The following is a 13,338-nucleotide window of genomic DNA, read 5'->3' as shown; positions in this document are numbered from 1 at the left end:
TGCAGTGAGCCGAGATCGTGACTCTGCACTCCAGCCTGGCAACAGACCGAGACTCCATCTCAAAAAAAAAAAAAAAAAAAAAGAATAAAATACCTAGGAATACAGCTAACCAGGGTGGGAGGTGAAAGATCTCTACAATGAGAATTACAAAACACTGATGAAGGAAATTAGAAACAATCCAAACAAATGGAAAAATATTCCATGCTCATGATCATGGACAGGAAGAATCAATATTGTTAAAATGGCCAAACTGTCCAAAGCAATTTACAGATTCAATACAGATTCAATGCTATATCTATCAAACAGCTAATGACATTTTTCTTTTTCTTTCTTTTCTTTTTTTTTTTTTTTTTTTTGGTGGCGGGGGGATAGAGTCTCACTCTATTGTCCAGGCTGGAGTGCAGTGGCACAATCTTGGCTCACTGCAACCTCTGCCTCTCAGGCTCAAGAGATTCTCCTGCCTCAGCCTCCTGAGTAGCTAGGATTACAGGCACCCGCCACTGTTCCCAGCTAATTTTTGTATTTGTAGTAGAGACAGGGTTTCACCAGGTTGGCCAGCCTCCCAAAGGAGGCTGAAGCCGGCAGATCACTTAAGGTCGAAAGTTCAAAAATTCAAATTTTCACAGAATTAGAAAAATACAGGCAGGCACGGTGGCTCACACCTGTAATCCCAGCAATTTGGGAGGCCAAGGTGGGCAGATCACTTGAGGTCAACAGTTCGAAACCAGCCTGGCCAACATGGTGAAACCCTATCTCTACTAAAAATACAAAACAATTAACCAGGTGTGGTGGTGGGTGCCTGTAATCCCAGCTACTGGAGAGGCTGAGGCAGGAGAACTGATTGAACCTAGGAGGTGGAGGTTGCAGTGAGCTGAGATTGCACCACTGCACTCCAGCCTGGGGCGACACAGCGAGACTCCATCTCAAAAAAAAAGAAAAAGAAAAAGAAAAAGACATTCTACAGTTCATTTGTAACCAAAACAGAGCCCAAATAGCCAAAACAATCCAAAGCCAAAACAACTTCAAACCAAACAACAAGATTACAGTAACCAAGACAGCATGGTACTGGTACCATAGACCAATGGAATAGATTAGACACACAGACCAATGGAACAGATTAGAAAACCCAAAAATAAAGCCACACGCCTACAACCATCTGATCTTCAACAAAGCCAACAATAACAAGGAATGGGGAACGGACACCCTATTCCATAAATGGCGCTGGTATAACTAGCTAGACATAGACAGAAGATTGAAACTATATCCCTTCCTTACACCATATACAAAAATAAACTCAAGATAGATTAAAGACTGAAATGTAAAACCCCAAAACTATAAAAACTGAGAAGAAAACCTAGGAAATACCATTCTGGATGTGGACCCAGCAAAGACTTCATGATGTCGACTCCAAAAGCAATTGCAACAAAAACAAAAATTGACAAGTAGGACCTAATTAAACTAAAGAGCTGCACAGAAAAATCAATGATCAACAGAGTAAACAGAGAAGCTACAAACTGGGAGAAAATATTTGCAAACTATGCTTCTGACAGAAGTGTAATATTCAGAATCTATAAGAAACTTAAATCAACAAGCAAAACCCAAGGAAACCCATTAAATAATGGACAAGGGTTAATTTGTGCAGTGGTAATAGAAAAAAAAAGGAAAAAGATGGGCAAAGGACCTGAATAGACACTTCTCAGAAGAAGACATACATGTGTGGCTAGGCACCGTGGCTCATGCCTATAATCCCAGCACTTTGGGAGACTGAGGCAGGCAGATCACCTGAGGTCGGGAGTTCCAGACCAGCCTGGTCAACATGGCTAATCCCCAACTCTTAGTAAAGTACAAATATTAGTCAGATGTGGTGGCACATACCTGTAATCCCAGCTACTCAGGAGGCTGAGGCAAAAGAATCACTTGAACCTGGCAGGCGGAGGTTGCAGTGAGCCAAGATCATGCCACTGCATTCCAGACTGGGTGACAGAGGAAGACTCGTCTCAAAACAAAAACAAAAACAAAGCAAATCCCAGGTCGGGTGCAGTGACTCACACCTGTAATCTCAGCACTTTGGGAGGCTGAGGTGAGCAGATCATCTGAGGTCGGGAGTTTAACACCAGGCTGGCCAATATGGTGAAACACCATCTCTACTAAAAATACAAAAAACAGGCCGGGCGCGGTGGCTCACACCTGTAATCCCAGCACTTTGAGAGGCTAAGGCAGGCGGACCACGAGGTCAGAAGATCAAGACCATCCTGGCTAACATGGTGAAGTCCCGTCTCTACTAAAAATACAAAAAAAAAAAAAAAAAAAAAAAATTAGCTGGGCATGGTGGCGGGTGCCTGTAGTCCCAGCTACCCGGGAGGCTGAGGTAGGAGAATGGCGTGAACCCAGGAAGTAGAGCTTGCAGTGAGCCGAGATTGCGCCACTGCACTCCAGCCTGGGTGACAGAGCAAGACTCCATCTCAAAAAAAAAAAAAAAAAAAAATTAGCTGAGCATCATGGCGCATGCCTATAATCCCAGCTACTTGGTAGGCTGAGGCAGGAGAATCACTTGAACCCAGGAAGCGGAGGTTGTGGTGAGAGAAGATCAGTCCACTGCACTCCAGCCTGGGCGACAGGATGAGACTCCGTCAAAAAAAAAAAAAAAAAAAAAAAAAAATCCCAGCTAGATTTTTTGCGGAATTTGACAAACTGATCCTAAAATTCATATGAAATCCAGGGGACCCCGAATAGCCAAACCAATCTTTTTTTTTTTTTTTTCTTTTGAGATGGAGTTTCGCTCTTGTCTCCTAGGCTGGAGTACAGTGGCATGATCTCAGTCCACTGTAATCTCTGCCTCCTGGGTTCATACAATTCCCCTACCTTAGCCTCCCGGGTAGCTGGGATTACAGACGCCTACCATCACGCCCAACTAATTTTTGCATTTTTAGTAGAGACGGATTTCACCAGGTTGGCCAGGCTGGTCTCGAACCCCTGATCTCAGGTGATCCTCCCACCTCAGCCTCCCAAAGTGCTGGGATTACAGGCATGAGCGGCCGTGCCCAGCCTGTATTGTATTTTCTAAAGTTTTTGCAATTGGTTTGTGTTACCTTAATAATTAGAATAAAGCAATGAAAACAAAAAAGATTTTAAATGCTTGTAATGTTAGTGAGCATACAATTTTTGCTATGCTTCTTTAATTTAATATCATGTGGGGTTGGGCCTGTAATCCCAGCACTTTGGGAGGCCAAGGCGGGTGGATCACGAGGTCAGGAGTTTGAGACCAGCCTGACAGATATGGTGAAACCCCATCTCTACTAAAAATACAAAAAAATTAGTTGGATGTGGTGACGTGCACCTGTAATCCCAGCAACTCGGGAGGCTGAGACAGGAGAATTGCTTGAGGCTGGGAGGCAGAGGTTGCAGTGAGCCAAGATCGTACCATTGCACTCCAGCCTGGGTGACAGAGCAGACTCTATCTCAAAAAATATATATATATAATAATAATAATAATTTAGTATAATGTGAAGTCTTCTTACCTCTTCCTTGACTAGAGGAATTCAGTGAAAACAGCATCTTCTCCCTGGGCTGTGGGCAGGAAATGGAACCCCTAAGCTTTGCTTTGCAAGATGAGGAGACCTCAGGCTAAGGTGGGAATGGAAATAGTTTAGAAACAGAAAAAGAAGAGCAGTTTCTCAGATTGCCAAAGAAGGAGAATGTTGTCCTAAAAATAGATTAGAATGTGGTGGCTGGAGTCAGGCATTCTGAACTAAATTTTCAAGTCTTAGTATTCAGGAAGCTGTCAGACAAGGCAGACCAGAAGCCAATAGGATCAGGTTCCTGGAAACCAGCTAGTGAAGCTGGAAAGAAGAAGCCGACTATGGTTGCAGGGTAGCCAGGGTCCGCACCTTCCAATACTGGGGCAGCAGTGAGTTCTGTCCCCAAACTGTTTGGGGAAAGGCCTGGGCTCCTGTCAAGGGCAATCATCCAGGCCAACCTTCCTGAATTGACATCACTCAAGTGCCAAAAGAATGTAGGACGCTCAGCTGGACTCTATTTTGAGACAAGGTCTCACTCAGGCTGGAGTGCAGTGGCATGATCTCGGCTCACTGCAATCTCCACCTCCTGGGCTCAAATGATCCTCCCACCTCATCCTCCCGAGTAGCTGGGACTACAGGTGTGCAACACCATGCCCAGCCAAATATTTTTTTTTTTTAATTTTTTGTAGAGACAGGGTTTTGCCATGTTGCCTAGGCTGGTCTCAAGCTCTTGAGCTCAAGTGATCCTCCCACCTCGGCCTCCCAAAGTGCTGGGATTATGGGCATGAGCCACCGCACCTGGCCTTAGCTGCCTTTCATTTGTACTGGGTGGAGAGAGTGCCGGACAGGAGTCCAGGTAGTTCAGGCTTTGAGGCTTGGCCCTCTGACCCATATCACTCGATGCTATCCGCCCAGGCCAGTAAACAATTCTAGTATCTAAAGAGTCTAAATTACCTGAACAAAATCAGAATATTATTACCTTTTAAAAAGAACAGCTTTAGGCCGGGCACGGTGGCTGACGCCTGTAATTCCAGCACTTTGGGAGGCTGAGGCAGGCAGATCATGAGGTCAGGAGATCGAGACCATCCTGGCTAACATGGTGAAACCCCATCTCTACTAAAAATACAAAAAAATTAGCTGGGCGTGGTGGCAGGCGCCTGTAGTCCTAGCTACTTGGGAGGCTGAGGCAGGAGAATGGTGTGAACCCGGGAGGCAGAGCTTGCAGTGAGCCAAGATCGCGCCACTGCACTCCAGCCTGGGCGACAGAGTGAGAGACTCCATCTCAAAAAAAAAAAAAAAAAGAAAAGAAAAGAAAAAGAAAAAGGACAGCTTTATTTTCTATGTTTTTTTCATAGAACATATCATCAATCATCATTATATTATACGGCATATTTGCATGGATTTATTTGTTTTATGGTCCCTCCCTAGTTGGAATCTAAGTTCCATGAGGGCAGGGGACTTTTTCTGCTTCCTTCACTGCTGTCTTTTCAAAGCTTAGGAGAATCCCTGGCACATTATTGCTCAGAAAATCTTTGATGAGTTTGTTGACCAAAAAAAAAAAAGGTTACCAAAAGTCAAACAGTAAAGTTCAAAAAGTAAAAGTTGGCCAGGCACAGTGCCTCACACCTGTAATCCCTGTACTTTGGGAGGCCAAGGTGGGAGGATCATGAGGTTAGGAGTTCAAGGCCAGCCTGGCCAACATTGTGAAATCCCGTCTCTCCTAAAAATACAAAAATTAGCCAGGCATGGTGGCAGGCACCTGTAATCCCAGCTATTCAGGAGGCTGAGGCAGGAGAATCATTTGAATCTGGGAGGCGGAGGTTGCAGTGAGCCAAGATTGTGCCACTGTACTCCAGCCTGGATGACAGAGCAAGACTCTGTTCCCCCCCAAAAATAAGTAAAAATTAAGAGTCCCTATCCATATCTTTATCTAATTCCACTTCCCTAAAATAGCGGCTATAACATTTCTGTGTGCAATATTAATCCTAGAACAATCTGTCTTGTTTACTTCTGTATATCCTAAGCAGAGCACAGTGCCTGGCATACATCAAAGTACTTAATAAAAGCTATTTGAAAATTCACTGAATGAGTTGCAAGCAGTTTTGGGGTTGGGGTGGCATGGTTAGCAGGAAGGGTTGGCAGCTGTAGGCTATTTCCCCAGACAAGTTACGGTGCGCTCCTTGAGTTAGCCATTCATTTATGCACCCCAAGTACCCAGAAGCATGCCTGAACACGCTAACATTTATTTATTGAGCACTTACACAATTATCCAATCATATATTGTCAAGAGGAATTTGATACTGCAGACCGCTACACTACTTCTGACTTCCTTGAATAAGGCTCCCTGCCCTATTAAACTGGCCCAGTGCCTTCCTACCAAAATATGTGGCCTCAGGGCAGAACTCCTACCCCAAGGGGCTCTCTCTGCCTCTTGGCTACTGACCAGGCCAGTAGACACAGACACTCATACTCATGTCCAGCATGCCTGGATGGGACACTGCCCAGTTAGAACCTCTAAGAGACAGTGATCTGTCAGCGTCTCTGTGAGGGTGTTGATCGCCTCCTCTTTGGGGGCTTTGTCTGAGAGCTAGCTTCTCTGTGGAAAAGGCAGTCAAAGCCAGAAGTGAACCACTCAGTCACACTGAAAATACAATGTTGAAGCACTAACCTGAAATGTGGCAATTTACAGCTGTCACACCACAATCACTAAGTGAAATCACATTTTGCACCAGACTTCCAAAAACTTAATCATATGAAAACTATTTATATTGCTTTGAAAGATTGGTAAAAGCTGTTTGCCTCAAATGTAAAAAAGTCTACTATAGGATTTCTGTTGAGAAGCACAAATACACAAGGCAAAGTGGTTCTTTTCTTTTCTTTTCTTTTTTTTTTGAGATGGAGTTTCGCTCTTGTTGCCCAGGATGGAGTGCAATGGCACGATCTTGGCTCACCACAACCTCCGCCTCCCAGGTTCAAGGGGTTCTCCTGCTTCAGCCTCCCGAGTAGCTGGGATTACAGGCATGCATCACCACACCCAGCTAATTTTGTGTTTTTAGTAGAGACGGGGTTTCTCCATGTTGGTCAGGCTGGTCTCAAACTCCTGATCTCAGGTGATCTGCCCGCTTCGACCTCCAAAAGTGCAGGGATTACAGGCTTGAGCCACTGTGCCCAGCCCAAAGTAGTTATTTTCTATTTTTCATCAGAATATATTTAATTATCAATAAAGTGACGTACTAAGCATAGAAGAGTGACTTAGGTGGATTCCTTGATAGTTAGAAACTTTATTAAATCAACAAAACAAAATCAAATTTCCTAGAATTTACCTTCATGAGAGTAAAACTTCTTAGCAGGACTGGTACACTTTTGTTTTTTTTTTTTTGAGACGGAGTCTTGCTGTTGTCACCCACGCTGGAGGGCAGTAGTGCAATCTCAGCTCGCTGCAACCTCCACCTCCCGGGTTCAAGTGATTCTCCTGCCTCAGCTTCCCGAGTAGCTGGGACTACAGGAGCATGCCACCATGCCTGCCTAATTTTTTGTATTTTTAGTAGAGACGGGATTTCACCATGTTAGCCAGATTGGTCTCGATCTCCTGACCTCATGATCCGCCTGCCTTGGCCTCCCAAAGTGCTGGGATTACAGGCGTGAGCCACCGCGCCCGGCCAGGACTGGTACACTTTTAGGTTCCGATTCCGCTTTGTTTTCTTCTTCAAGAAGACAAGAGAAATGTCACAACTATTTGCCATATAGTATTCAATCCTGTATTAGAAATAAAGACCGAGTGTGGTGGCTCACACTGGTAATCCCAGCATTTTGGGAGGCCGAGGTGGGTGGATCACCTGAGGTCGGGAGCTTGAGACCAGCCTGACCAATATAGAGAAACACCCTCTCTACTAAAAACACAAAATTAGCCGGGCGTGATGGCACATGCCTGTAATCCCAGCTACTCAGGAGGCTGAGGCAGGAGAATCGCTTGAACCCAGGAGGCAGAGGTTACAGTGAGCCAAGATCATGCCATTGCACTCTAGCCTGTGCTACAAGAGTGAAACTCCATCTCAAAAAAAGAAAGAAAAATAACAACAATAAAACTAATCAGCTATAAGATGCTATTGGAACAAGTGGGGAAATTTTAGTATGGATTTAACATTAGATAATAGCATTAAGTTGCCAGGCATAGTGCCTCACACCTATAATTCCAGCACTTTGGAAGGCCAAGGAAGGAGGATCACTTGAGCCCAGAAGTTCAAGACCAGCCTGTTCAACATAGGGAGATGTCATCTCTATAAAATATAAAAATAAAATTAGACGGCTAGGCGCAGTGGCTCATGCCTGTAATCCCATGAGGCCAAGCTGGTGGATTACTGAGGTCAGGAGTTCACAACCAGCCTGACCAACATGGAGAAACCCTGTCTCTACTAAAAATACAAAATTAACCGGGCGTGGTGGCACATACCTGTAATCCTAGCTACTCGGGAGGCTGAGGCAAGGAGAATCACTTGAACCCGGGAGGCAGAGGTTGTGGGGGGCCAAGATCATGCCATTGCACTCCAGCCTGGGCAACAAGAGAGAAACTCCATCTCAATAATAATAATAATAAAATAAATAAATAAATAAATAAATAAAAATAAAATTAGCCGGGTGCGGTGGTGTGTGCCTGTGGTCACAGCTACTTGGGAGGCTGAGGTGGGAGGATTGCTTGAGCCAGGGAGAGCGAGGCTGCAATGAGTTGTGATCATGCCCCTGGACAACAGAGCAAGGCTGTCTAAAAAAAAAAAAAAAGCATTGATTCAATATTAAGTTTCTCTAATATGGAAATTATTCTGTAGTTATATATGAGAACATCTTTGTTCTGAAGAGCTACATCTTAAAGAGTTTGGGGGTAAAATGTTAATGATGACTACAGCTTACTCTCAACTGGTTCAGCCAAAAAAAGTAAGAGTGTGAGAGAGAGAGTGTGTGTGTGTGTGTGTGTGCAGGGAGAGAGACAGAGAGAGAAAGCAAATATGGGAAAAATGTTAGCAGTTAGGCAATCTAGACAAAGAGCATATGGGTGGTCATACTATTCTTGCAACTTTTCTTCAGGTTTGAAAATTTTTTAAATAAAAAGTTGGGAAATTATATATATACGTATACATATATATCTATTTGCATACTATACTTAAGGCCTACAGTTTTTACATACTTAGTGTCCTTTTCTTTCTCCCTATGATTACAGACCTGTCACATTGCCCCCTCCCAATCATGGGACCTCTTTACCTGGCCACAGTGAGTGGCCCAAGGCAATGGTGATAACTCAAAGTATTTAATAGTTGGCAGGTCAGAGGTTGTTACCAATCAGAGTAGACACTAGATAGATGCTGGTACCTGGGCACACTGGTTGAATATCAGTGCTGGTCCAAATGTGAGCATGTGACACACGATGAGCCAATCCAAGTCCTTCCCATGGATTTTTTGTAGAGGACTACATGCTCGCAAACGAGACGTTCCCGATAAGTCCTGCTCTTGCAAACGAAGCGTTCCGGTAAGTCCTGCTCTTACAAACAAAGCAGGGCGTTCCTTCCCTGCAAACAGGGAGGACAAAGGAGCCAGCTGCTAACAGCAGACCCTGGGGGCTTGTTTATGTGTAAACATCTTGAAAATCCAGAAAGTCAGGGAAAGGTCAGAAAAACAACAATGTGTCTTGTGACTTGGCAACATTCCACAAACGACTGTATAAAATAAAGCAGAGCATGCCATTGGAGGCGGCCGCCACGTTTGTCTTGTCTTGTGTGTTCATTCCTTTGTTTAGGAAACACGTGGACCCCAACATCTGGCGCAGCGAGTAGGGTCCATGGCTCCACGAGAGCAAGGAACTGGAGGGGGAACACCCCGGGCAGGTAAATAAAGTAAGGGGGACCCACGGGAAAATTATGGGGAATTCCACCTCTCTGGCCTCTGAATATTTGCAGTTACTCCAGGGACTGTTGATGTCTATAGGAGTAGAAGTAAAAGAAAAGACTTTGAAGCGATCATTTGCCCATGTTGAACAATATTGTTATTGGTTTCAATATCAAACCAAAGTGCAGTTAAATCGAAAGGAATGGTTACAAGTGGTTAAAGTCCTGCGTAGAGCTCATCAGTGAGGGCAAACAATGCCTCTGACTTTGTGGACTTTGTGTAGTTCCATTACTCAGGCATTAGAGTTACTTGAAACTGACTCAGAGCATGGCCATACTGCCACAGGAGGTGAGGCATCTGAAGCTCTAGAGAGGAACATATTTATGCCCCGGTTGTTGAGGACAAGGAATTGGAAAAAGAGCTAATGCCTCCTTCATCTGAAGGAAATTCTAATTTGCAGCACATTTTAGAGATGTTACAACAGTTGTTAAAATTGCAAGGTACCGCTGCTCCTGTTTCTCCTATCTCTCTGCCACGAGCCTTCCCTGTTACCTTCCCTTCTGCTCCTTTGGAAAAGGACTTCCCTTTGCCTCCACCTCCAACCTCTTTGCCTATGTCAGGTCAGGTTTTCTCTGTGACTCTTCCTCCTGTAGGAGAAAAGAAGGAATCAAAGGAAAAGGATGATTTCGAGGAATTAGATTTATTCCCAATAACACGGGCTGCTTTCGGCCCCAATGCTCAGTTCCCAAACGGTGGCCAGAATGTGACTTTTACAGCCCTACAATTTAAATTTTTGAAAGAAATGAAAGCTGCAATTTCTAATTATGGACCTCAGTCACCGTTTGTTCTTGGCCTTCTCGATTCCTTCTCTTCAGAACATATGATGATTCCTATTGACTGGGAAATGTTGGGACAGGCTGTCCTTGATCATTCGCAATGGCTTCAGTTAAAAATTTGGTGGTGGGAGGAAGCAAGAATACAAGCTAGAAAAAATGCTACCCGAAATCCCCCAGGACGTACTGAAGAGCAGCTTACGGGTTCAGGACAATACGCCACTTTTAATGCTCAGGCAGGCTTAGATGATATTGCTCTCACTCAGATTAAAGCCTTGTTTATAAAAGCGTGGACTAAGGTTGAAATAGCGGGTAAAGGCCGGGCACGGTGGCTCAAGCCTGTAATCCCAGCACTTTGGGAGGCCGAGACGGGCGGATCACAAGGTCAGGAAATCGAGACCATTCTGGCTAACATGGTGAAACCCCATCTCTACTAAAAAATACAAAACCCTAGCTGGGTGAGGTGGCGGGCGTCTGTAGTCCCAGCTACTTGGGAGGCTGAGGCAGGAGAATGGCGTGAACCCGGGAGGCGGAGCTTGCAGTGAGCTGAGATCCGGCCACTGCACTCCAGTCTGGGCGACAAAGCGAGACTCTGTCTCAACAACAACAACAAAAAGGAAATAGCGGGCAAAACTTCTTTATCTTTTGTAAAGATCCTACAAGGAGCCACTGAGCCATATCCAGATTTTGTAGCCCGTCTTCAAGATGCTGTATTAAAGACTGTAGGTTCAGGTCCTGCTGCTAAAATTCTTTTGGATACTCTGGCTTTTGAGAGTGCTAATCCCGAGTGCCAAAAATTGCTGCATCCTCTAAAAGCTAGTGGAGCTGATTTAGATGAATACATTCGGGCTTGTGCAGGTGTTGGAGGAGCTATTTACAATGCTCAATTGTTTGCTGGGGCACTTTCTAAGGCTTTAAAAGGCAATTCTAAACAAAGTATATGCTATCAATGTGGGAAACCCAGTCATTTTAGAAAGGAATGTCGGAAAAAATTAGGCTCTTCTGCTCTAAAAGAAAAAAGGTTACCATCTGATATGTGTAAACGATGTGGCAAGGGTTGACACTGGACCAATGAATGCCGTTCAAAAACTGATAAAAGTGGGAATGTATTGTCACCCCTCTCGGGAAACGGGAGCCGAGGCCCACAGGCTTGGGGCCCCAACAACTACAATGCAGGCCTACCCCAGTACCCAGTGAGCAGTGGCTTACAACATCGAGGAATGACCTCGAGTCCTCCTTAAAGACATCTTACCCTACCCCAGTTTCTCAGCTTTATGCTGCCACCAAGCAGAGTGCCACTGCTGACCTAGCTATTGTCCAACCTTATACTTTATCTCCTAATAGAGGAATATATAAGTTGGCTACCGGAGTGTGTGGTCCTTTGCCAAAGGGACATGTAGGACTTTTACTAGGTCGAAGCAGCAGCGCTATGCGGGGGTTAATGGTGGTCCCAGGAATTATTGATCCTGATTTTACTGATGAAATCCTTATTAAGGTACAAGTCTCACAACTTATGCGCCTAGAGGCAGGGGAACGTATTGCACAATTGCTTTTATTGCCTTTTTTTCCTTTCTTATCTAGAGACGTGTCTCGTCAAGGAAGTTTCGGTAGTACTGGGAAAACTGTTTTCTGGGAAGCTTTAGTTTCTGATCAAAAACCTTTATGTTCATTGCAAATTAATGGGATACTTTTTGAGGGATTAGTCAACACAGGAGCGGATGTATCTATTATATGCTTGGCTCAATGGCCTGATCATTGGAAAAAGAAACAAGTATCAGTTACTCTATCTGGCCTAGGTACTGCTTCTATAGTCTACCAAAGTGTCGAGCCCCTGAGCTGTATAGGACCTGAAGGACAACAAGGAAAAGTATTCTTTTATATTATTCCCATTAATATTAACCTTTGGGGCCATGATCTTTTACAACAATTTGGTGCCTTTTTAAGCATTCCTCATATTTCTTCAACTGTCAAGAATATGATGTTCAACATGGGCTACAATCCTTTAAACTCTTAGCCACTGTCCACAAGCCTCAAACTTTACAATTGAAGTGGAAAACTACAACTCCTGTTTGGGTGGAACAGTGGCCATTATCTAAAGAAAAACTTAAGGCTTTAAAGAATTTAGTTAAGGAACAATTGGCCGAGGGGCATATTGAACCAAGCACTTCTGCATGGAATTCCCCTGTGTTCGTCATTAAAAAAAAAAAAAAAAAAAGGAAAATGGCACTTATTAACTGATCTTAGAGCTGTAAATGCTTGTATTCAACCTATGGGGACTTTACAACCTGGGCTTCCTAATCCAGCTCTTATCCCACAAAATTGGAAATTAATGGTTATAGATCTTAGAGATTGTTTTTTTACTATCCCATTACAACCCCAAGATTGTGAAAAATTTGCCTTTACTGTTCCCGAATATAATAATGGACAGCCTACTCAAAGATATCAATGGAAAGTTCTTCCTCAAGATATGCTTAATAGTCCTACCTTATGTCAAGAGTTTGTTCATACAGCCTTAAATCCCGTTAGATGTCAATTCGCTACTGTGTTAATATACCATTATATGGATGATATTCTATTAGCAACTCCTGATGAAGTCCTACAAGGTCAAGTTTTTCAGGTCTTACAACAACAATTAACTCTATAATTTACGTATTTCTTCTGAGAAAATACAGACTCAATTTCCTATTCAATATTTAGGATACCTTTTAGCAGAAAAGCATATTTGGCCACAAAAAGTTCAAATTCGAAGAGATCAACTTTTAACCCTTAATGATTTTTAAAAACTGTTAGGAGACATAAATTGGCTTCGCCCCATCTTAGGCATCCCTACTTACAAATTGCAATATCTATTTGCTACCTTGGAAGGAGATTCAGATTTAAATAGTTCTCGTCAATTATCCCCTGTAGCAGAAAAAAAAAAAATTGTCATTTGTAGAAAATAGAATTAGTGAAGCTTGGCCGGGTGCGGTGGCTCAAGCCTGTAATCCCAGCACTTTGGGAGGCCGAGACGGGCGGATCACGAGGTCAGGAGATTGAGACCATCCTGGCTAACACGGTGAAACCCCGTCTCTACTAAAAAATACAAAAAACTAGCCAGGCAAGGTGGCGGGCGC

This window comes from Macaca mulatta, chromosome 14 (assembly GCF_049350105.2).
Source record: "Macaca mulatta isolate MMU2019108-1 chromosome 14, T2T-MMU8v2.0, whole genome shotgun sequence".
NCBI classification, from domain to species: domain Eukaryota; kingdom Metazoa; phylum Chordata; class Mammalia; order Primates; family Cercopithecidae; genus Macaca; species Macaca mulatta.
This window is presented reverse-complemented; position numbering follows the sequence as displayed.